This window comes from Mus caroli, unplaced genomic scaffold (genome assembly GCF_978045245.1).
Source record: "Mus caroli unplaced genomic scaffold, Mus_caroli_1 scaffold_2, whole genome shotgun sequence".
Classification (NCBI taxonomy): domain Eukaryota; kingdom Metazoa; phylum Chordata; class Mammalia; order Rodentia; family Muridae; genus Mus; species Mus caroli.
In genome coordinates, this window is record NW_028227257.1 from 102,146,010 (window position 1) to 102,173,499 (window position 27,490).

The following is a 27,490-nucleotide window of genomic DNA, read 5'->3' on the forward strand; positions in this document are numbered from 1 at the left end:
AAAGAAAACACAAACTAGTGGAATCCTGGAGATGGAAAACCCAGGGAAGAGAACAGAAACAATGGACACAAGCATCACCAATAGAATAGAGGATATGGAAGAGAGAATCTTAGGCATAGAAGATACGATAGAAGAAATTGATACATCAGTCGAAGAAAATGTTAAGTCTAAAATATTCATGACATAAAACATCCAGAAGTCTGGGATACTACCAAAAGCACTAACCTAAGAATAATAAAAATACAAGGTGAAATCTCCCAGATTTAAGGACCAGAAAAGATTTTCAACAAAATCATAAAAGAAAATTTCCCTAGCCTAAAGAGATGCCTATAAATATATAAGAAACTTACAGGACACCAATTAGATTAGAAAAGAAAATCCTCCCACTACTTAATAATTCAAACACAAAATCTACAGAACAAAGAAAGAATATTAAAAGCTGCAAGTGAAAAAGGCCAAGTGGCATACAAAGGCAGACCTATGAGAATTGCACCTATAAGGGCCTGAGCAGATGTCTTACAGCCTCTAAGAAACCACAGATGCCAACCTAGACTACTATGCCCAACATAACAATCAATCACCATAGCTGGAGAAAATAAGATATTACAAGATAAAACCAAATCTAAACAATATCTATCCACTAATCCAGCCCTATAGAAAATATGTGAAGGAAAACTCCAATCAAGGAGGTTAACTACACACAAAAAAACACATGAAATAATTCCATACCAATGAAGATAAAATAAGGAAATCACACAGAAATACACAAAACACACACACATAACACACACACATTAACACCATCAACATTAAAATAACAGGAACTGTTATAATTATATATAATATAATTAGATATTAGTCACTAATGTCTAATATCTCTCAACATCAATGGTCTCAATTTCCCCAATAAAAAGACACAGGCTAAAATAATGTATGCAAAAACAGAACCCATCAATCTGTTGTACACAAAAAACATACCTGAAAACAAAGATAGACATTATCTTAGAATAAAGGACTGGAAAACAGGTTTCTATGCAAACAGACCCAAGAAGCAAGCTGGAGTAGCCATGTTAATATCTAATAAAATACACTTCCAATCAAAATTGATCAAAAGAGATGGGGAAGGACACTTGATACTTATCAAAGGAAAAATCCACCAAGATGACATCTCAATTTTAAATATATATGCCCCTAATGCAAGAACACCCAATTCTGTAACAAAAACATTGCTAAGGCTTAAATCACACACTGAATACCATACATTAATAGTGGAAGACTTCAGTACCTCACTCTCACCAACAGACAGGTCATCAAGACACAAACTAAACAGAAAAATTAAACTAACCGAGGGTCTGAATCAAATGAACAGATATCTACAGAACATTTTACCCAAACACAAAAGAATATACCTTCTTCTCAGCACCTCATGGAACCCTCTCCAAAACTGACCATGTAATTGATAAAAGCAACCCTTAACAGATACAAGAAGGTTGAAATAACCCCATGCATCTTATCAGATCACCATGGATTAAAACTGAACTTCAACAACAACAGAAACAATAGAAAGTCTACACACTCACAGAAACTGAGCAAGTTTCTACTCAGTGACCACTGGATCAAAGAAGAAATAAAGAAAGAAATTAAATACTTTCTAGAATTCAAAGAAAATTGAGGGACAACATACCAAAATTTATGGGACACAATGAAAGTAGTGCTATGAGGAAAGTTCACAGCACTAAGTGCCTCCATAAAGAAATTAGAAAATTCTCATACCAGCAATTTAAAAGTACATCTGAAAGCTCTAGGAAAAAAAGAACCAAACACACTAAAGAGGACTAGAAAGCAGGAAATAATCAAACTCAGGGCTGAAATCAATCAGTTAAAAACAAAGAAAACAATACAAAGAATCAAGGAAACCAAGAAGTGGTTCTTTGACAAAATCAACAAGATAGACAAACACTTAGCCAAACTAACTGAAAGACAGAAAGACAGTACCCAAATTAACAAAATCAGAAATGAAAAGGGGGACATAATAACAGACACTGAGGAAATTCAAAGAATCATTGGGTATTACTTTAAAAACCTATTTTCCACAAAATTGGAAAATCTAAATGAAATGGATGGTTTTCTAAATAGATAACCACTTACCAAGGTTGAATCAAGATCTGGTAAACTGTTTAAACAGTCCTATAAGCCCTAAGGAAATAGAAGCAGATATTAAGAGTTTTCCAATCAGAACCCAAAACAAACAAAGCAAAAGCAGCCCCATAGGGGCTTAGTGCAGAATTCAAACAGATCTTCAAAGAAGAGCCAATATGAATACTCGTTAAACTCATTGTATGAGTCCACAAGTGATCCTGATACCTAAATCACACAAAGATTCAACACAATTCTTCACAGACCTTGAGAGAACAATTCTCAACTTTGTATTGTAAAACAAAAAATCCAGGGTAGCAAAAACAACCCTTTACAATGAAAGAACTTCTAGATGTATTACCATTCCTGATTTCAAGTTAGTCTACAGAGCAATATTAGTAGCAAAAAGTCACATGGTATCGGCATGAAAACCAATCAAATTTATAAATGGAATGCAACGAAAAACCTACAGATAAACCCAGAGTGTGCCAAAGAAGCCAAAACCATACAATGGAAAATGAAAGCATCTTCAACAAATGGTGCTGGTCTAATTGGATGTCTGCATGAAGAGAAAATGCAAATAGATCCGTATATGTCACCTTGCAAAAAACTCAAGTCCAAGTGGGTCAAAGTCCTCACCCATAAAACCAGAAAAACTAAATCTAATAGAGATTGTGTCTTGAACTCATTGGCACCTGAGACAAATTCTTGAACAGAACACCAATAGCTCAGGTTCTAAGATCAACAATTAATAAAGGGAACCTCATGAAACTGAAAAGCTTTTATAAGGCTAAGGACACCATAAATAGGACAACCTACAGAATGGGAAAAGATATTTACCAACCCTACATCCAACAGAGGATTAATAACCAAAATATATAAAGAAATCAAGAAATTAGACATCAACGGACACAGTTTTAAAATGGGGTATAAAGCTAAACAGAATTCTCAACAGATGAATCTTCTAATAACTGAGAGGCACTAAAGAAGTTTTAAATGTCCTTAGTCATCATGGAAATGTAAATTAAAATGACTCTGAGATTTCAGGTTACACCTAACAGGATGGCTAAGATCAAAACCTCAAGTGGCAGTACATGCTGTACAAACACATTGGAAATCAGTTTGGCAGTTTCTCAGAAAATTAGGAATAGTTCTACTACAGGACCCAGCCATATCACTCAAGGGCATATACCCAAAAGGTGCCTCACTATGCACTCGCTCAACCATGTTTCTAGCAGCTATATTTGTAATAACCAGAGACTGGAAACAACACAGATGTCCCTCAAACAAAGAATGGATAAGAAAATATGGTACATCTACACAGTGTAGTAGTATTCAGCTGTTAAAAACATGAAACATCATGATATTGGCAAATGGACAGAACTTGAGAATATCATCCTGAGGGAGGTAATCCAGACCCAAACAGACACGTGTTATGTAGTCACTTACAATTGGACATTAGCCAGGATTGCATCAGGATAATGCTATAATAAAGAACCTAGGTAATAAGGAGAGCCCAAGTGAGGATGTATGAATCTCACTCAGAAGGGGAAACAAAATAGTCATTAGCAGTGGATGAAGAGAGAGAACTGGGTATGATAGGGGGTGAGGAGGGGTATAAGAATGGCAGTCAGGTATGGAAAGAGGAAGGGCAGGAGAAGGCTGAGAGTGAGAAAGGAAATCTGTGTGTGGCATCTCTGAGACCAGCTGGAGACCTTGGATAGGGGAGGCTACAGGGAATCTTTGGGAGTGACCCTAGCTGAGATTCCTACTAGTGGGTGGTTTAGGACTGAAGTGGCCACCTCCTGTGGCCAGGCAGGGCTTCCAGTGGAATGAAGAGGACATCAACCCACCAGCAAAACCTTCAACCATAAGCTTGTCCTGCCTACAAGATGCACAAGGATAAAAGATGGAGCAGAGATTGAGGGAAAGGCCAACAAATGACTTGCCCAACTTGAGACCCATCCAATAGGAGAGAGAGTCAACCCCTGACACTATTAATGATACTTTGCTATTCTTATGGACAAGAACCTAACATAACTGTCACTTGAGAGGCTTCATCCAACAGAGGATGGAAACATGGAAAGAACTATAGTCAAACATCATGCATCAGGAAGTCTTGTCAGGAAGACTGGTAAATAGCATTGAGCAAGCTGGAAGAGTCAAGGATACCACAAGAAGATTTACAGAATCAACTGATCTTAGTCCATGGGAGTTTAAAGAGACTGAACCACCAACCAAAGAGCTTGCAGGACCTGGACCTACCCATCACCCCATTTGTAGCAAGAGTATAGTTTAGTCTTCATATGGGTCCCCTAACAATTGGAGTGGGGGCTATATCTGACTCTGTTGCCTGCCACTGGACTCCCATCCCCTACCTGGAATGCCTGGTTGAGTCTCAATGGGAGAGGAGGTGCTTAGTCCTGCTGGGACTTGATGTCCCTGGGTGGAGTGGTACCCAAGGCTAGGATTCCTCTTCTCTGAGGAGAAGGGAAGGGGTAATGAGGGGGAATTTGCAAAAGTGGGTGTGGAAGGAGAGAGGGGTCCTGTGATTGGAATGCAATGTGAAAAAAAATTATGGAGAAAGAAAGAAAGCTACTCACCATTCAGCATTCCAACATATATATACATTGGAAACATGTTTCTCTAGATCTCACTCAATGGTTATTTATTGAATGCTCACTATGTGCACAGAGGTATAAAATGAGAGCTCAAATAAATAAAATATGGTAATTTACTATCAAGTATCTAATAAAAATGGAGGAAGTCAAGCACTCATGACAACATGTAAGTAAAGTTGTCTCAAGCAAACACTGAAAAAGTCAGTTCCTCTGAATTCACCATGAAGTTCACTTATTTACAATAGGATCTCTGTTAAAATAACTATCTTGCATTCAAATAAAACTTGGCTAAGTACCTGTGGTGATAAAAACCCTGTCTTGATTCTATGTTGGATTCAAAGATCAAGAGTAAGACCTATGATATGAAAACACATGAGACACAGTTATACAATCACAGCTAAAAGCTGGTTCTTAAAAGAAGTGTGGGCTAAAAGAGCAGAGAGTGATTAGAGTCAGATCCAAATAAATGGAGACAGACCCCTTCAGTTGATGCCTACCACAGGGACCCAACTTGTTAAGTGTCAGAACATGATCCAAGAACAGAGTCCTGTGAAGACAATTTTGAGTGCTTGTAAGAAACCAAGACAAGAGTCTTGTGACCTCAGTTTCTTCAAAACACAGAATTGTTTTTGAAATGTGTTTCTTCTTAGAATGTGCTTTTTGTGATCCTCACAGGTGTAGTGGATAGGAGTGTGTTTATGTAGATTATTCATTACAACTGGTTATTTTTATTTGTCTATATGCCTCTATGAAAAAGGATGTTGTGGCCAAACAAGTGCAGCTTGCCTTTGTGATTGCACTCTGTACTCATGTGACTCCTTTTAACCCTCACAATATAAATTTTCTGATGCTCCAGCTAGCATTGGCTATTGCATGAGACTTTAATCTACCTCATTTATCAGCTCCATTCTCCCAGGTTGCACTACCTCTAGAATGTAGACAGTTCAGTGCTGTCACCTTGTCATGACCTTTTGCTTTTGTTCCTTCCCCTGATAGCTAACTAGCCCTTACCAGAAAAGTTTTATATGTAAATCAGAAAATGATTCTTGCTTCTCTGTGTTCTTCCAAGACCTTCCATTGTCCATGGAACCAGTGCAAACACATTGCCTTGATCGACCATGCCTACTGTCTGTAGCTCATGCTGATTGGTCCCCTTGCTGATGCACACTGATTTCCTACTATCTCTTAGCTTCATTAAGCACATACTCTTTTCAGCATCTCTGTCCTCTCTTCCCTACATGCCAACCATGGTGCCTAGATTTTCTTCTTGCCTCAAGCTGGAGTTAACTGGCTACCAATGTTATTTCCTGTGCTTTGATACTCTGCCTGATACTCTTCAACTACTTTGATATTCTTCCTGCTTTTGGATACTGTGGGATTGAAATCTCCCTGTGATCTTTCAAGGATGTATTTCAGAGTGAGTTTCTTAAGACTTTACTGAGGAAAAAAGAGTGCCATGTACCATACCTGGGCTCATGAATTAAATCATGTCTTGGTCAAAGTATAGTGGCATAATATTAAACATGAAACTACTGCTCCACTTTGAAGGCCCCAATTCATTCCCTATGTGATATTTCTTTAAAGAATTTTTTTCTTTTTACTTTATGAGTATAAGTATCTTGCTTCCATGTATATTTGTTCAATCATTGTGTGCCTGAGGCCTGAGGGGGTCAAAAGACATTAGATTCCCTGAAACCAGAGTTACACACAGTTGTGAGCCACAACGTGGGTGTTAAGAATTGAACCCAGGTCCTCTGGAAGATCAACCAGTGCTCTTAACCACTGAGCCATCTTTCTATCTCCTGTGTGATCTTGATCAATGTAACCTCTCTTGAGTTTGCATTCATGGTTGGATTGATAATATCTCTTATGTCCCTTCAAGGTCTAACCATTTTTATTTATCCACTTCTTCATCTTATACATACTTAATAAGAAATTAGTGTATTCATGGTACTATGCCAGCCTCAAGGGCTAAACTGTGAATAAGATGTGAGCAGATGCCGTTTTTGCCTTTAGGGAGGTTAAATTTTGCTACAAGAGACACATACTAAGCAGTTTCATCCTACATTCAAATGAATCAGGAATCTCCCTCCCAGGCTCCTGAATGTGAGATAGGGGACAAAATGTTTCCATTCTCTCAAATCCTATTGCAGAGATACGAATGAGAAGACACTCATCCCAGGAATTTAAATTCGTACAAAGTCACTTCAATGCATCCCAGAGTTGTTTGCTTTTCCTAAGTAGTAGATGCTAGTGTAGGCCCACCTTATATTGATAAGCCCCTGAGTTTCATCTAAGAGCAGAAGAATAAACAAAAAAAAATGCCATCTACTTACATGCATGTTCATCTTTACTGAGATGCTAGTTGGCACAAGTTAGGCTGGATTAACACTAAGTTTATATTCTTTACTATGAATTTCTGCTATACCTATAACAATTATTTTCCTCTAAACAGGGTGTTTATGTCAATAAGCATTTAAACAATTTCTACCAAGAGACATTAAAATATCAGACATAGATGTACATGAGTATAACTCATTGTTTATATTATGAAATTATCAAAGAATAAATGAATATATTTTATCAACAAAATATGAAATATGTCTTGAAACCACAAACAATGGAAAGTCTACCATGGCTAACTACCTTAAAGTAAGTCCTTTCTAATATGTCACATGGAATGCCTAGGTGGATATAATTTAGATAGATTTCAGAGTTTAAGAAATTGGTTTTCTGATTGGCTGTTGTTTGAGAGAGAGAAAGAGAGGGAACACAGAGTTTAGTGGGTAGAGAGGCGAGAAGAATCGGGAAGGAGCTAGGGAGAGGGAAATCCCTGATCAAAATATATTATACAAATAAATAATTTTTAAGTAAAAAACATATAAAATTTAAAAAGAATGTTATCCTGTGATCAGTTTTATTGCTTGGCTAAACCTTACAGACAGATGCAGAATTATATCCTAGTTTGGTTTCTGTTGCTGTGATAAAACACTAACCAAAGCAACTTGGGGAGGAAAGGGTTTATTTGCCCAACCAAATTCCATCACTGAGACAAGCCGTGACAGAAACTCAAGGAGGAGCAAAGACAGGAGCCAAAAAAAAAAAAAAAACCCAACAACAACAAAACACACACACACACAAAACAAAACAAAACAAAACAAAACAAAACAAAACAAAACAAAACAAAACAAAAACAGAAACTGTTCAGTAGCTTGCTCTTGGTGGACTCAGTTCACCCTTTTATACAACCCAGGAGCACTGGCTCATGGGTAGAACCACCTACATAAACTGTGCATTTCCAGATTACTCCTTAATATATATATTAAAAAAAATGCCCCTACAGACATGATCACAGACCAATCTATTGAAGGCTGAGACTTCATCTTCACAATTGACTCTAGTCTGCCAAATTGAGACAAAAACTAACCAGCATGAATCATTAGGAAAAACAATCACCCCTGAATTAGGAATTGAACTGAACCAGGAATTGAATTTACTCCAAATACACTAAAGAAAATACTTCATTATTCAAGGACTAAAAGAGGGCAGCTATGATACAGGGAAACAGGTTAGGAATTAAACGAGAGCCTCAGGTTAAATCCTGTCCTTTGAACACTAGCAGTCAGATGTTTCTCTCTTGGAATACAATATCTTTGATAATCTTTAACTCGTGGAATATGTCACCCACAGCCAGCCTTTTGTTTCTAGGATGATGGATAATGAAGTTACAGGTAGGCAAAGGAAATTGTGGCCTCCCTCATATCACCTTGTTGAGACCAATAGCAACAAAGAAGACAGATCCAAATGGGGGGGCAAAGTAAGACATACTCAAGTCATTGTCAAGAATAGAAAAGAGAGGTTGTGATGTGGGCAAGCTGTTGGCACTTGAGTGAATTCAAAATTACAGGAGCCAAGTGCTCCTTTCCCAAATAAACTAGAGGAAGGAAGGAGATCTTAAGAAGAACAAAACTGATATTTAAGATATAGGAAAATATTTAAAAACCATAAAATTACAAATGTGTTTACTACTACCAGAGAAAGTTCAAAAGGTGAAGAGCGTAAAGAATGAAGGATCCAACTCCATTTGGGGAACTTAAAGACCAAGTAAGACTTAGAAAGTTAGGGAATATGCTAAGTGCACCCTGGCAAGGAGAAATTCCCATCCAAAGAGCAGGGGAAGGCTTTAGTATCCAAGCCACACCAAAATTTGGGCAAAGGTTGGAAGTGGTGGCAGCATGATCCTACAAAGACTGGAGGTCAGGTGATTAATGTCAAGTTCCATCCTGAAGCAAAGAGCTTGAATATCACTTTAAATACCTAAATGTCAGGGCTTATAAGAATCAGGGAATTGTGCAGTCCCTTGTTAATCTTAAAGATGATCATGGAAGATAGATACTATGAGAGAGAGAGAGAGAGAGAGAGAGAGAGAGAGAGAGCATTTGTAGGAAGATCAGAGAGCTTGCCCATAACACGGAAGCCATTTTCATGATAAAGATGGGAACTGAATCTTTATGAAGAGAGCAACTCTCAGTCTTTGTTGTTGTTGTTGTTGTTCTTGTTCTTGTTGTTCATGGAAATAGTTGTTATTGTTTACAAAAGATCTCAGTTTTAGGTTTTTCCTTGTCTATAGTATATGAAATTGAATACAAATATACACACAAAGAAATAAATCTTAAAACATAGAGAGGAGCTTCCTTAAGAGAGCTCAAAGTCAAAAAGTAAGAGAAATAGCCACTATGGACAACATGGCAGGAGACAGAAGATGGTATCAAAGAGGGGGGGAAAGGGAGAATGCCTGAGACCAGGGCAGAGAGCCAAGAGTAAGAGACAGAAATTCCTGAGTCCTATAAACCCACAGATTTCCTGGAGCAGGTGGGGAGAATGGCCAAAGCTCCAAGTCAGTTTGTGGGGAGGGGGAGAAGTCATCAGAGTTGGTCCTTCCAAGAGCATTAGAAATAAGGAAACATCTATTTACAAATTCCTGCTACCTAGAGAGCAATAAAACAAAAACTGCTGTGGAGACCTATGTTAGCTTCTGGGAGGGGTGGGGTAGGAGATTACCTAGGGGGACTGTGTCCCATGAGGTTTCACCCTCATATCCTAACTACCTCCTAATGCCACCATATTACAGGCGAGGATTTCTACTGGAGAGCCTCGAATAGAAAGAAGCCTTGGTAGGTGTGAGCCAGAGATAATGTCACCAAAAGGAAGCTGCAGAAACCAATACTTCATTTTTACTTCCTCTGGAGAAGTCCCATTAATGAGCCACCCTGTAAGACAGAAGACACATTCACATAAAACTCTCCTGTGGTAGTGTAAAGTAAGGAAGTAAAGCTGACATGCAGTTGAAATCATAAGCTCTCTGGTCAGTGTTACTGGCTATTCTGACCATTCTTCCTGTTTCTGTGAGCATAAATCATACGCATGCATTGTCAAGAAGAGAGTTGCTGCTTTTAATTAACGTATTCTCTATCTTCTTTTAAACTCTACATAGCATATCAATTGTTTTCTTTCATTGGTCACTTTTTTGTCTCTTGAAACAGGATCTTGTTGCTGGAGTTGTTAGGTTCAGAACTTGGGCTTTAGCATCAGTAACAGGCTATGCTTAGCCACTTGTCCTCAGCTGGCAAACTGAACACAAAAGAAATACTGAAGACCAGAAAATGGAGTTGAATTTCATGTAGCCACTGTTAGGAAGACATAAGACATAAGGAAAGCCAATAACTACCAAGTGCAATTTGGGTAGTAACATGAGGCTACAGTCTATACAGAAGGTAAGAGGTGTACCCAGCTAAGCAGTCATATTCAACGTGTGGTCCCACTCATTATTTAGCCTTCATCTCCATTACAATCTTTTCTGAAAGATAGTCTGACAAGTTGACAGCGTGTGATCTGTTCCCAGGAGACAAGTCTCTCCTCTGGCTGACTATAGACTTTTATATTTCCTCCCAGCATGAGATTCATGAAGAAATACCAATTTCTTGGGGATTGTAGCTTTAATAATCTGACAGCCTACAGAAGGGACACATGTGTCTCTTTGGAATTCCTGCCTGGAAAATTACAGTCTCACTATGCACCCAGGTTGTTTTAAAGCCATGGTCCCTCTAGATACCGTGTTCTTCCTATCTCAGCACCCCACCCCCCTACTGTTGAGTTTATAGGTACGCACTACCAGGCTTAGCTCAGATTATGTTTCTAACTTGACCAGTGAGCAACACATTAGCAGCCATTGAAAATAGTTATGCTCTCAATTATGGGCTAAAAATGGAAGGCTATCACCTTGTATATGTTGAAGGCACAACTACCACAGAGTAGAGTTATAGGAGACCAGGCACATTTGTGACAATCTAAAATGTTCTAGAAAGCTGATATTTTGACTCCCTTTCCAAAACTGTGTTTCCAATTAATCTAATAATTTTTAAATGACTTTGTTTTGCATGCTTGAATTTTTTTTCCTAGACTTTTTTTTTTACAAAATCCTCTAGTATTTTTAAAATTAATTCAAATACACAAGTTACACAGAGACTACTTTAGTGACTTTTCTCCTTGCTGTGACAAAACACTTGACCAAGAAAATAAAAGAAAATGAACAGTTGGGTTCATCATTCAAGAAGATAGAGTGCAGTCTATCGTGACCATGGCAGGAAGTCTGGCGGCAGATGGACACATCCAGAGTTGGGAAGTCACACAGCATCCACAGCCAGGAAACAGGATAATTCCTGCTGATGCTTAGTTTGTTTTCTCTTTTTTTATTCAGTGAAAAATCACACGGATTTATGCTGCCCACATTTAGGCTGGATTTTTCTGCCTCAGTTAACCTAATCTAGAAACACTGTCATAGAACACCCAGTCGTCTTCTAGCTAATTACAGATCCTGTCAAGTCTACAAATAATTTTACCCAGCACACCCTTTAGCAACTAAAATTGTTGCACTACAAAGAATTGCAAAGGAAGAACAGTGCAGACTTGAAGGCATCAAACCTCAGGAACTCAGCCTTGTACCTATTCTATGTCTATTTGATTTCCTTCTGCCTTTTGATGCTGTGATAATAGAAAAAGAGACAAGAGACAAGCCACAACCCAAGGTGTGTCACCTACTGGACATGGTGTCCATGAACTTTCCTTCTGTCTTGCTCCTGGCTGAATTGCTAGCATGGATTCAGTATGTTTTACTCACTAAGGTGCATGGACCGTGCTTAATCAATTGACTGCCTGTTTTTAAACATGATGGTTTCAAGTGAAAGACACGGAGAATGAATGAAATAGTTATGTAGGTCCCATTATACGTTACTAATTGATTTTTAGTACCTCTTCTAAGTCAAAGGAATTTAAATGGGTTAATTTGAGGTAGCTGTTAGCAACATTTAATCTTTTCAAGCCTGAAATTCATACTTTATCTGTAGCTAAAATTAAGTAATCTCTTTGAAACGTTTGATATTAAATAGAATGAGAAATATAAGCCAGACTATGTTTTAAATAGCTAAGCCTCTAATGGTGATTTGAATCTTTTTTGGTAATAAAAAGGCAAGATAATTAGCCCACCGGTGTAAGATCCTTGAGAACTGGCATCAATTTCCAGTATGTTTATGCCTATATTCTCAGTGCTGAAATGGTGCCTAGCTCAAAATAGCCACCCAGTTAATGCCTGTTGAATGAGTGAATATTTAACATGTTCAAACACCCAAAATATGGTTGATTTATTCTAATGATTAATGATTAATCAGTACAAATAGTCTTACCAGGAGTAAAAATAGCATTGTTATCCTTTTTAACATCTACCCTTTGCCAACCCCAGATGAATGTTTTCTTCATAACATCTCATTTGACCCTTGCAAAGGATTCGATTCCACTATAACCAGAGTAATACAAATCCTGTTTTATGGAGGAACATGGAGATTTAGAAGCTCTAATCTGATGGATGCTGGGATTTGCATCCTCCTCTGTCTCCATAGACCACAATCTTCAGCAGAAAGCTTTCCCCCACCATTCTGTTACCAGGAGTAGCATCTCGTCTGGAATCCAACACAGCTTCGATCAGAAACCTTCCCATGGCTGTGTCCAGACAACTTAGCTTTTCTGTCCAGTAATCTATTCTCCTCTGAATGATAGTATTTAATGGTAATAGTAAGTTATGGTATGTGTTCATTGTCTGAACCTAATCAGGAGGGTTTTTTTCAAACTTTATAGACCAAACTTGGGTAGCTTATCCAGTGCTTATTTAGGATGATCTGCAACTCAGCCCACAGAAATTCAATGAAGTTTTGAGTCAAGTCATCATATAGGGAAATAAGTTGTACAGAACTGTAATTCAACTCTCTCAGCACTGAAAAAACTTCACACCACTCTATTTATTTTTTCATTTTTCTTGCGTGGTATAGAAGAGGAAACATTTCACTCCAGTGTTCCAGCACAGACTCTTTGTGTCATGTTAGCAATACAGAATACTATGTCCATAAAACCTTCAAGATGACTTTGAGGGCATATTCACTGTTGATGTCTGATCAAAGATGCTTGAGAAGTCAGCTAGACATTAAAATAAAATCACCCTTCTTTCATTTATTTATAGCTTCATTTCCAGGGCCCAAAGAGAGCATGGGAAAGTGAAAAGAACATTGCCTGCTAATTACTTTTTACTACTCCTAATTGCAAGCTTTATTTGTTTATTAGACTTTCTGATTTCTTCATAACATCACAGACATTTTCATTTATTGTTTAATTTCTCCAAATTACAGTAGGTAAGCAAGAGGCCTCCTCTGAGTTATCCTTCCTGCTTTGCCTCCATGGAAGGGTATTTTTAATTACTTAAGCCTTTCAATTTTTCTAAGAATCATAACCTACCAGAATAGAACATCATTTTGAAATGGATATAATAAGAGAGCTGGTGTTTCTCTGAGTTTCTCATCTCCTCAAGGTCTTTTCCTAAATGGAGGCAAGCCACAGTGGGCAGGAACAATAACAAGCTAAGAAAAGAATTAAAACATCAGAAGGGACAAAAACTGGACACTTCTGTGAACATCTGTCCGCAGAGACCATTAGCCAAAGGAGTCAGGGAAGAGACCACAGTGTGAGGTTTTTAATAATGTTGAAAAATACAGAAAGAAAAATGTTATCTCTGTCCCTCAAATCCAAACAACAAAGCTTAGGGAAATATTTCCTCTTCTGCTTGGACTACGAAGAGGGAAGGCGATCTGAACTAGGTCCAGCATGATGAAACTCAAGGCTACACAGAGCCCTATGGTTCTTGCCACCAGAAAGCTCCCTGTGAACTAAGCCTATAGAAACTTTGTATTCTAGCAACCAAGGGTCTGCCTCCTGTATCCTCTTGCCAAACTTTGGTAGTATCAGAAAAGCAAAATTTCACCTTCTAAAGCAGGGGGCAAACAGGGAGGCAAAATTTGTGGTATGAAGCCTGGTGCTAAAGATACGATGATGAAACTGACCAAGTAGAATCCAAAAGTTCATACCCCAAGGTCAGTGCTGACAGATGGAGCCTCTAGACCTGCCCTAATTCTAGGCTATACCCTAGCCACTGATCAAACTGGGATAGTGATTCTTACCTGTGGATTAAGAGAGACATCACTGGGCAGCTTTGTAGCATCCTGTTGCTCAGGCTGCCACCTTCCCTGAACCATCAAAATCAGAATCTCTAAGTGTGAGCTTTGGCATTTGCATTGCTTCAGCTTCCAGTGTTGCAATGAGTAGCCAAAGCCAGAAACCACTAGACCAAGCAGTTAAATTTAGAGGCCAATTCTTCCGAGTTACTTTGAATTGTACAGAAATCTCACTAAATCCAGTCATTACATTCAAGGGAAAAGTAATAAACTAAATAAGCTCACTGCCTGAATTTTCCAGTATCCACTACACATTATCAGTTAGGCAGATGACAAGGATATGGTAATTGAATCAGGACTCTCATGAGATCTCTTAGGTGGCAGATGCAACAGCAAGGGGCTGTCAGAGCTCTGCACTCCTGTCCAGCTGTGGAAAATCTAGAAGATCTCTGAAGCAGGTGCAGGTAGAACCTGGCCTTTGTCCACAGCCAAAGAAACACTTGCCACCACCCCAAGCAGCTGTCCCAGAGCATGAATTAAATGACTCTCTGCCAGTAACCATGAGCAGCTGCTGAGGCCAGCTGCTGGCATGGGGGTGGGGAGGTCAGGACTATGAAGTCATTCTATAGCTATTGCCAGCACCTGGGGGAGCCCGGATCCTTCCCAGTGCAGCTTGAGCAGCAGAGAAGAAGCAGGGGAAGACACTGCAAATAAACTGCTTCAAATCAAAGGAGTAATTAAGGCGCATGCTTTGACAAGAAGCTGTAGATAACTTTCCATTTGCTTTGAAACATGTCTGAAGATGCTAAAATATATCTTAAATCTACGAGCTAGTACATTGTTTTGTTAACCACTGTTGTTTTTATTTGTTTGTTTGTTGTTTGTTTGTTTGTTTGAATCTTCTTTATATTTGTCAGGATTTGTAAATACAAGCTAAGAAGTTTTGAGCCACTTTAAATGAATGAGTTCTTCCTTTATTCCACATGACAGGTGATAATATATTTTAAAAGTGTTACTTTTTAGTGAATTGGAAAGTGCATTTAAAGATGCTAACAAACCGTGTACCACTGAATACCTCTCTCCATCTCTCTGCCATCTAATGAATGCTACTAAGCAATGGGAACACATCACAGTCCATAAGGCACAGAGGTTCTGGGTCCTTTTTAATGCTTTCTTGTCAACCTGCCCCCAAAATAATGCTCTAACTCTATTCACTTACTCTATTGCTTTCTATACCTCAAACATCTTATGACATGATTTAGTTTAATATCTTTTTAATCCAAGACACAGTAAGTTAGACAATAGAGCTATGGCAAGAATATAAGAGATGACAGTCTTGAAGCAATTCCACAAATACACATCATTTTATGACTGAACCTTTGTAAATCTAAAATGGCATCAGTCCTGGCACAATCCCTTAAGTGATGAGAAAGGTCACAGGGAGCCCCTTGCTTTTGCCACACCAGCATAGCACTTACAGGGAAAAGGCAGCCCCTTGTTCAAGTGAGTGTGGTCTGGGAGCTGAGTAGCACTGAACAAAATTAGTTCAAAAACCAAAATTCTCTTCGCTGGACTGTGGTTAGAGAGAATCATCCCAATAATGCCAAGTTACTTCCTGACCCACTCTAGGATCTGAAAAAGGACAGACACTCCTTCCTAAGTCACAGTGATCGAAAACAAAAATAAAGGAAGGATTGTGAATCAGAGGAATCGGTGAGGTAAGAAACACACACACACATACACACGCACCTTATATCACGAAGTATCACAGAAGGCACCCTCAGAAAATGATAATTCAAAGTCACAGTGCAAAATGTTTTACCTGATAATGGTATAGTCAAGGGTGACAAACAACATGCACAGAGTAGAAATACAACAGCTACCAGAATCTGGAACATCAGAATCGTCCTCGCCTTTTCAAGGGCCAGGACCAGGCCAAGATAACCAGAGAGGAAGCAGCCCCTAGCTCATCGTGGGTCTCCACTGACCAAATACAACAGTAAGTCAAATGACAAAAGAGAGCTCAGAGTAAGATACAAATGAAAAGAACAGGTTTGTTAGGTCAAACAGGAGGCATCCCCGCACACAACCATTATACTCTACAGTTTGTGGGATCTTTGAGTTCATTCATGCCACAATGGTGTACTGTTCCCCCCTAGGCACTCTACAGTACTATGTAGTCACCACATTCCCAGGAGCAACCTTACCATTTTCTTAGGAGAAATCTAAAGGCCAGTCATCTATGATGTGGTAAGCTGTTCAAGCACCTCTGTGGTACACCAAAGCTCTATGAGCGCTCAATAGTGAAATGATCAAGAGAACCTCTGCCACCCTAGACTCTAAGCGGCTTCTCCGTCTGTATGCCTTGCCCTTTGTCCTTTGTATTGTCTGTCACCTTTTAGGGAGGGAGAAACAACTTGCCATCTCCTGCATCCATTGTAAATCTTAAAACAAAACAAACAAACAAAATATTCTCTCATTCTCTTGGACATTTTTGGATCCACCCCTCTGTCATCAAATCCGAACCTCCCAGATCCTGGTAAATTTCTAACTGGAAATAGAGAGGGGGGATGAAGTAAAGGCCATTGTTCCCATGAGTGTTCACCTATATGATTTATGAATTTTATACTTATTTATTATTGTTGGGTTACAAGCCTGACTGAATGCTTTACACTATAGAAGTATGGCGCAGTGAGATTCATAGCTTGCCAGCTATTGCTCCTGCTGCTAAAGAATGCAATATAATTCAAGAAGTACAATGAGAAGAAACCCATTTGAGATTCAAGTGTAAGCCATATCTTCCAATCTATCTTTATCAAAAAATACTACTGACATTTCAATCTTTTTTCTGACTCCTAAGTGTAACTTTCAATTTAGGATTCATGAAGCTAACAGCCAGGAGTGTGCTTACATCTCATAAATCCCTAACACAGAAACAGTGGCTAGACATGTCTTCAAATAAATCAGGGACTTTACAGTTTTGAATCAAAATATAATTGAGCTTTAATATAGCTGATATTAACAGAACTAACAGTTGTGACTTCTTGAATATTGCTGTCCTCAGAAACTCATACCTGTTAGATTTTACAGAAGTGTGGCTACTGCAGACATACCTGGGGTAGGAGTCTTTAAATTTCAGAGCCAGTGGACAAGTAGCTACTTAGAGCTTTAAATAAAATGTCAACTTTCGTGCTTACACTCAGCTCTAGTTGGGTTTGAACTGATGCACTTCATCTGAGCAGGCATTTCTGGAGTTATCCCATAGAATTAACAGAAACCTGGTCATTAATGTAATAATATCTTCTGTCAGGAATGACTTTGTCCTGCACAGAATGGAAAGGCCCTTTTCTCTGATCAGATGGAAGGGTTATTCATGAGTGACACTTAGGGGGAATCTTGACTTAAAATAAGAAATAAAGGTTGTAGCACTCTTCAGCTGAAGACTTGAGACTTTTCAAGTCATGAACACTAGTTAAAATTTATACTTTAAAACATATAAATATATTTATTTATTTACTATATTATTTATGCAATATTATATATTTATATTTTATTTATATATTTATACATAATTATATTAAAATAATATTGTATTATATATTACAATATAATTCTATATTATATGGTATATATGATACATATGATATATTTATATATTACAAAATTAATATGTAATATTAAAATATATTATACATAACATTATAAATTGTATTTTAATATAAAAACATGAATATATAATATGTATATTATAAATGTAAGTATATATGTGTGTATATGTGTATATATATGTGTGTGTATATGTGTATATATATGTGTGTGTATATGTGTGTGTATATATATATATATATATATATATATATATTCTTTCCTATTTAGCTACTGCTCACTGACACTAGGAAAAAAGTCAATTCATGGAAAAAAGAAAAAGAATGAAAGAAAAGAGGAGAGGAGAGGAGAGGAGAGGAGAGGAGAGGAGAGGAGAGGAGAGGAGAGGAGGAAAAGAGGAGGAGGAGATTAAGTAGCAGAGACAGTACCATTGAGACCATAAGCATTAGCCAGCAGTAAAAGAATTAAGAATGGAAGAAGTGAGAATTTGCTTTTAAGAAGCATGTCCCCCTTCTTGTTCGACCAGCACCGGGGTAGCTAGGGCGCAGAGTCAGCTGGCACCCGCCAGCTACCCACGACACCCGCCACGGGAGCTTAAGACTTCTGGTGAGTGGAACACAGCATCTGCTCCAATCCAATCGTGCAGGATCTGAAACTGCATTAGTTAGGGAAGCAGAAAACTGGCCTGAGTAGGGGCATAAGCCCCTTCCTGTCCAACAGGCACCGGGGTAGCTAGGGTGCAGAGTTGGCTGAAACCTGCCAGCTACTCACAACACCAGCCACGGGATTTAAGACTTCAGGTGATCCGGCCACCCTCCCAGCCAGAGGACAGGTCCCCACTGGCCCGAGAGCCCTTTGACTCAGGATCAACAGGAGCCATCTTGGTTTCGGGACTCCACTGAACTTAGTCTGCACAGATGAGAGTATACACCACAGAAGCTGACAGCTTCTGGGACAGGCGAGAGCCACACAGCTATTGAGGCAGCACCCTTTTTAGGCCCCAGACATCCGGCCAACTTCCTGGCCAGAGGACAGGTGTCCACCCGAACCAGGAGGCTTTTGCCTCTAGATTGGCGGTAGCCATCTTGGTTCCGGGAATCCACCGAACATAGTCTGCACAGGTAGAGTGTGCACCACACAAGCTGACAGCTTCTGTGACCCGCCAAAGCAACACAGCTTCTGGGAAAGGTCCTGTTTGGGGCCTTCATCTTCTGCCAGGAGGAGGTCCAAACACCAGATATCTGTGCACCTTCCCTATAAGAGGAGAGCTTGCCAGCAGAGAGTGCTCTAACCATTGAAACTCAGAGAAGAGAGCCTGTCTGCCAGGTCTGCTGATAGACAGTAATCAGAATCACCAGAAGAACAATCTCTAAACAGAGACAACTATAACAACTAACTCCAGAGATTACCAGATGGCGAAAGGTAAACGTAAGAATCTTACTAACAGAAACCAATACCACTCACCATCATCAGAACCCAGCACTCCCACTTCGCCCAGTCCAGGGCACCCCAACACACCCGAAAAGCTAGACCCGGATTTAAAAGCATATCTCATGATGATGGTAGAGGACATCAAGAAGGACTTTAATAACTCACTTAAAGAATTACAGGAGAACATTGCTAAAGAGTTACAAGTCCTTAAAGAAAAACAGGATAACACAATCAAACAGGTAGAACTCCTTAAAGAAAAACAGGAAAAGACAACCAAACAGGTAGAAGTCCTTAAAGAAAAAAGGGAAAACACCCCAAACAGGTGATGGAAATGAACAAAACCATACTAGACTAAAAAGGGAAGTAGACACAATAAAGAAAACCCAAAATGAGGCAACACTGGAGAAAGAAACCCTAGGAAAGAAATCTGGAACCATAGATGCGAGCATCAGCAACAGAATACAAGAGATGGAAGAGAGAATCTCAGGTGCAGAAGATTCCATAGAGAACATCGGCACAAAAATCAAAGAAAATACAAAATGCAAAAGGAACCTAACTCAAAACATCCAGGAAATCCAGGACACAATGAGAAGACCAAACCTACGGATAATAGGAGTTGATGAGAATGAAGATTTTCAACTCAAAGGACCAGCAAACATCTTCAACAAAATTATGGAAGAAAACTTCCCAAATCTAAAGAAAGAGATGCCCATGAACATACAAGAAGCCTACAGAACTCCAAATAGACTGGACCAGAAAAGAAATACCTCCCGACACATAATAATCAGAACAACAAATGCACTAAATAAAGACAGAATACTAAAAGCAGTAAGAGAAAAAGACCAAGTAACATATAAAGGCAAGCCTATCAGAATTACACCAGATTTTTCACCAGAGACTATGAAAGCCAGAAGATCCTGGACAGATGTTACACGGACACTAAAAGAACACAAATTCCAGCCCAGGCTACTATACCCAGCCAAACTCTCAATTAACATAGATGGAGAAACCAAAGTATTCCACGACAAAACCAAATTCACACATTATCTTTCCACAAATCCAGCCCTTCAAAGGATAATAACAGGAAAAAAAAAAAAAAAAACAATACAAGGACGGGAACCACGCCCTAGAAACAACAAGAAGGTAATCCCTCAACAAACCTAAAAGAAGATAGCCACAAGAACAGAATGCCAACATTAACAACAAAAATAACAGGATGGAACAATTACTTTTCCTTGATATCTCTTAATATCAATGGACTCAACTCCCCAATAAAAAGACATAGACTAACAAACTGGCTACACAAAAAAGACCCAACATTTTGCTGCTTACAAGAAACTCATCTCAGAGAAAAAGATAGACACTACCTCAGAATGAAAGGCTGGAAAACAATTTCCCAAGCAAATGGTATGAAGAAACAAGCTAGAGTAGCCATTCTAATATCTGATAAAATTGACTTCCAATCCAAAGTCATCAAAAAAGACAGGGAGGGGCACTTCATACTCATCAAAGGTAAAATCCTCCAAGAGGAACTATCAATTCTGAATATCTATGCTCCAAAAACAAAGGCAGCCACATTCATTAAAGAAACTTTAGTAAATCTCAAAGCACACATTGCACCTCACACAATCATAGTGGGAGACTTCAACACACCACTTTCACCAATGGACAGATCATGGAAACAGAAACTAAACAGGGACACAGTGAAACTAACAGAAGTTATGAATCAAATGGATCTGGCAGATATCTACAGAACATTCTATCCTAAAACAAAGGGATATACCTTCTTCTCACTACCTCATGGTACCTTCTCCAAAATTGACCACATAATTGGTCACAAAACAGGCCTCAACAGATACAAAATATTGAAATTGTCCCATGCATCCTATCAGATCACCATGGACTAAGGCTGATCTTCAATAACAAAATAAATAATAGAAAGCCAACCTTCACGTGGAAACTGAACAACACTCTTCTCAATGATACCTTGGTCAAGGAAGGAATAAAGAAAGAAATTAAGGACTTTTTACAGTTCAATGAAAATGAAGCCACAACATACCCAAACTTATGGGATGCAATGAAAGCATTCCTAAGAGGAAAACTCATAGCTCTGAGTGCCTCCAAAAAGAAACTAAAGAGAGCACACATTAGCAGCTTGACAACACACCTAAAAGCTCTAGAACAAAAGGAAGCAAATTCACCCAAGAGGAGTAGACGGCAGGAAATAATCAAACTCAGGGGCGAAATCAACCAAGTGGAAACAAGAACTATTCAAAGAATCAACCAATCAAGGAGCTGGTTCTTTGAGAAAATCAACAAGATAGATAAACCCTTAGCCAGACTCAGTAGAGGGCACAGGGAAAGCATTCTAATTAACAAAATCAGAAATGAAAAAGGAGACATAACAACAGATCCTGAAGAAATCAAAACACCATCAGATCCTTCTACCAAAGGCTATACTCAACAAAACTGGAGAACCTGGATGAAATGGAGAAGTTTCTAGACAGACACCAGGTACCAAAGATGAATCAAGATCAGGTTAATGATCTAAACAGCCCCATATCCCCCAAAGAAATAGAAGCAGTCATTAATAGTTTCCCAATCAAAAAAAGCCCAGGACCAGATGGGTTTAGTGCAGAGTTCTATCAGACCTTCAAAGAAGATCTAATCCCAGTTCTTCACAAACTATTCCACAAAATAGAAACAGAAGGTACTCTACCCAAATCATTCTATGAAGCCACAATTACTCTGATACCTAAACCACAAAAAGACCCAACAAACATAGAAAACTTCAGACCAATATCCCTTATGAATATTGATGCAAAATTCGTCAATAAAGTTCTTGCTAACCGAATCCAAGAACACATCAAAACAATCATCCATCCTGACCAAGTAGCTTTCATCCCAGGGATACAGGGATGGTTCAATATACGGAAATCCATCAACGTAATCCAGGATATAAACAAACTCAAAAACAAAAACCAAATGATCATCTCCTTAGATGCAGAAAAAGCATTTGACAAAATCCAACACCCATTCATGATAAAAGTCTTGGAAAGATCAGGAATTCAAGGCCCATACCTAAACATGATAAAAGCAATCTACAGCAAACCAGTAGCCAACATCAAAGTAAATGGTCAGAAGCTTGAAGCAATCCCACTAAAATCAGGGACTAGACAAGGCTGTCCACTCTCTCCATACCTATTCAACATTGTACTTGAAGTTCTAGCCAGAGCAATTAGACAACAAAAGGAGATCAAGGGGATACAAATTGGAAAAGAAGAAGTCAAAATTTCAGTCTTTGCATTTGATATGATAGTATATATAAGTGACCCTAAAAATTCCACCAGAAAACTTCTAAGCCTTATAAACAGCTTCAATGAAGTAGCTGGATATAAAATTAACTCAAGCAAGTTAATGGCCTTTCTGTACACAAAGGATAAAAAGGCTGAGAAAGAAATTAGGGAAACAACACCCTTCTCAATAGTCACAAACAATATAAAATACTTTGGCGTGACTCTAACTAAGGAAGTGAAAGATCTGTATGACAAGAACTTCAAGTCTCTGAAGAAAGAAATTAAAGAAGATCTCAGAAGATGGAAAGATCTCCCATGGTCATGGATTGGCAGGATCAACATTGTAAAAATGGCTATCTTGCCAAAAGCAATCTACAGATTCAATGCAATCCCCATCAAAATTCCAACTCAATTCTTCAACGAATTAGAAAGAGCAATCTGCAAATTCATCTGGAATAACATAAAACCTAGGATAGCAAAAACTCTTCTCAAGGATAAAAGAACCTCTGGTGGAATCACCATGCCTGACCTAAAGCTGTACTACAGAGCAATTGTGATTAAAAAAAACTGCATGGTACTGGTATAACGACAGACAAGTAGACCAATGGAACAGAATTGAAGACCCTGAGATGAACCCACACACCTATGGTCACTTGATCTTTGACAAGTGAGCAAAAACCATCCAGTGGAAAAAGACAGCATTTTCAGCAAATGGTGCTGGCACAACTGGCAGTTATCATGTAGAAGAATGCGAATTGATCCATTCTTATCTCCTTGTACTAAGGTCAAATCTAAGTGGATTAAGGAACTCCACATAAAACCAGAGACAGTGAAACTTATAGAGGAGAAAGTAGGGAAAAGCCTCAAAGATATGGGTACAGGGGAAAAATTACTGAATAGAACAGCAAAGGCTTGTGCTGTAAGATTGAGAATCGACAAATGGGACCTCATAAAGTTGCAAAACTTCTGCAAGGCAAAAGACACCGTCAATAAGACAAAAAGGCCACCAACAGATTGGGAAAGGAGCTTTACCTATCCTAAATCAGATAGGGGACTAATAACCAATATATGTAAAGAACTCAAGAAGGTGGACTCCAGTAAATCAAATAACCCCATTAAAAAATGGGGCTCAGAACTGAACAAAAATTCTCACCTGAGGAATACCGAATGGCAGAGAAGCACCTGAAAAAATGTTCAACATCCTTAATCATCAGGGAAATGCAACTCAAAACAACCCTGAGATTCCACCTCAACCAGTCAGAATGGCAAAGATAAAAAATTCAGGTGACAGCAGATGCTGGCGAGGATGTGGAGAAAGAGGAACGCTCCTTCATTGTTGGTGGGATTGCAAGCTTGTACAACCACTCTGGAAATCAGTTTGGCAGTTCCTCAGAAAATTGAACATAATACTACCAGAGGATCCAGCAATACCTCTCCTGGGCATATATCCAGAAGATGTTCCAATCAGTAAGAAGGACACTTGTTCCACTATGTTCATAGCAGCCTTATTTATAATAGCCAGAAGCTGGAAAGAACCCAGATGCCCCTCAACAGAGGAGTGGATACAGAAAAAGTGGTACATTTACACAATGGAGTACTACTCAGCTATTAAAAGGAATGAATTTATGAAATTCCTAGGCAAATGGATAGACCTGGTGGGCTTCATCCTGAGTGAGGTAACACAATCACAACGGAACTCACACAATATGTACTCACTGATTAGTGGAAATTAGCCCAAAAACTTAGGATACCCAAGATATAAGATACAATTTGTTAAATGCATGAAACTCAATAAGAACGAAGACCAAAATGTGGACAGTGTGCCCCTTCTTAGAATTGGGAACAAAACACCCATGGAAAGAGTTACAGAGATAAAGTTTGGAGCTGTGACGAAAGGATGGACCATCTAAAGACTGCCATATCCAGGGATCCATCGCATAATCAGCTTCCAAATGCTGACACCATTGCATACACTAGCAAGATTTTGCTGAAAGGACCCTGATAGAGCTGTCTCTTGTGAGACAAAGCCAGGGCCTAGCAAACACATAAGTGGATGCTCACAGTCAGCTATTGGATGGATCACAGGGCCCCCAATGGAGGAGCTTGAGAAAGTACCCAAGGAGCTAAAGGGATCTGCAACCCTCTAGGTGGAACAACATTCTGAACTAACCAGTACCCCCGGAGCTCTTGACTCTAGCTGCATATGTATCAAAAGATGGCCTAGTCGGCCATCACTGGAAAGAGAGGCCCATTGGACTTGTAAACTTTATATGCCTCAGTACAGGAGAATGCCAGGGCCAAAAAGTGGGAGTGGGTGGGTAGGGGAGTGGGGGGGGAGTGTATTGGGGACTTTTTGGATAGTATTGGAAATGTAAATGAGGAAAATACCTAATTAAAAAACTATTAAAAAAAAATAGAAGCATGTCTTGTAACCAGAATTGTTAAAATCAGAACTTGTGCCCTGTTAAGCCTACCAAGCTAAGCATAGACATCCATCCTTATAGGGAAACCACAGGATGGGAATTTATTCAAAGTGGTCATTTTGGTAATAGGAACACACCTAAGGAGGCCTGGTGACACCCCTTCTCAAGTCTATCTTCAGGGTCTTGGCATGAAGTTTACATTTAAACAGGGCATATGGCACATGTAAGTAAGTAGTCCTGGTCCAGGTTCCTCTTTTCCATCATGGACCTACATTATCTCTGCTCAATCTTTAGTGCAAGTCTGTCAGAGTTGCATGAAATCTCTCCTGGAGGTTTCCTCGAAGTTTCCTCACCAGATGACACCAGAGCTTCATTCTTTTCCTTCTCCATTTCCTTGGTGTCCATTTCAATCGTCTGAGAACCAAAGGAAGAGGCCCACGTCTCTACAATAGCCTTGCTACTTCCACGGTGGTTACCCTTTCACATTTCACCAGGGTTTGCTTTTCCCTCAGCTTTTGTTCTTGTCATACTGCAAGTCACAGATTTCTAGAGATGAAAGCAACTGGTAGGCAGCTGACACCTGTAATGCCGAAACAGAAACCAAAATGATAGACTTATTTTCTCTGTCTACCCTTCAGATACCACAAAGCTTTGTCAGATCCTATTTGAACTCTGCAGAGGTTGGGGGCAGGTTAGGGGCTAGATTATGTCATAAACAGTGTCCTGTTAGCTTGCTGTCATCCAGACTTGGAGATCCACAGATCAGTGTGCTTCCTCAGTCACATGAGTCATGACCCAGGGTGCCCTGTGGGTTCTCAGGCCCCTCCAAAATAATAAGGAACCTGTGGGAAAAAAAATGCAGGTTGGAACTGCTGAAGGAAGTCTCACTTAAAACCAAGCCCATTTGAAATTTGCCAAAATAAAATACAAAGGAGAGATTTTTTTTTTCACTTTGAAACTGGGGGATGGGGATTTAATTTGGAAGCTCATTTATTGTATGTATTAATTTTCTCCTTAGCAATTTAATAGAGGGTGTGTGAATATTTAAATCTGAGTCATGTATCCATTGCTGGCATTATGCTCTCTGGAACAATTTCATACTGTAATTTGACTGAATATGTAAATCTCTGCGAATTATGCAAATGCCTATAATGTGAGATCCAGACTAGAATTCAGTAAAATTGTAATTCAGGGTATCCTCCTTTTCAACCATTTCAGAGCAATCTAGGACAAATTCTGGGAGCCATTGTGGCTAAATAAATAAATAAAGTAAAGTAAAATAAAGATAAAGACGGATGAATCATGGCAGTAATTTCATGAAGATGAAAACAAGACTGGCTCTACACACTACAGCTCTCCCCTCCTGTACCGTAACTCGCCATACACACAAAAGCAAATGTGGCAGCAAGGCTTGAAGAGTTAACCTAAGATGTTCTTTCCCTGCCATCCCAGCTTCAGTGGTTCCCACACAGCCTGTTGCCTTCTCCCATCACATTGCAGATCCCTTGGAGGGAAGATGGAAGGCACTCAGTTACCCTTGAGGAGAGAAAATGTGATGCAAGTGTCTTTGTGAGCTCCCTCCTTGAAAATGTGTCATCTTCCTAGGACTAACAGGGCTCCACAAGCTTTTCAAATATTTCTCTTATTCCAGGATTCTCTACCTGCTACTTCTATGCATTCCTTCAGTGGGACGTTCTCCATGGCAACCTGCTGAGTCTTTTCAAAGGGTTTTTCTAAAACAGAAACAGATATGTCACTTTTTAACTTAAGGTCATTCTAGAGATTTTGTCAGTTTTCAGGGGGATAAAAGATATCCTTAGTTTACCATGCAAAGCCCTTGCTGATCTAGTTCATGGTGGCCTATTCTCCAAAAAAAAAAAAAAGAAAAAAAAAGAAAATGAAGGAGAATATTTCCAAACTGAGGCATCCAAAATGCCACTATGATAGCAATATGGTCAGAGATGATAGGTCCTGGGAAATGATCTTTAAATGAATGAGGAAAGAATAGTATAGAAAGTCAGGGTAGAGAGGGGAGTGAGTGAAGAGATAAGAAGGGAGTCAAATCTGTAAACAAGAGTAATCAGGTAAATGAGACTGCTAATTGGAAGACAGAAGATGGTGTCTGGGTTGTGTGATTGTTTTGTTTTGCCCTTTTGTCTAGCTATTTTTTTTTCAATAAAGAAAATCACTAGGTAAAACTATTGTAATGTGTGATGTCTGTTTGCAACAGTGAGATTGTGTCTAATCTTTGGTCTTCCACTAGAGAGCATAGCATCTCATCATAGCATCTTATGCTTTGTACCAACCCTTCTATCCACTGTTGCTGCCTTGCAACCCTCCTATATCTTGAGTGCCTTCTGCTTGTGACTATTCCATGTTTATAAAATTCACTTCCATATTTATTGTCTAGGAGGGGAACCATGATA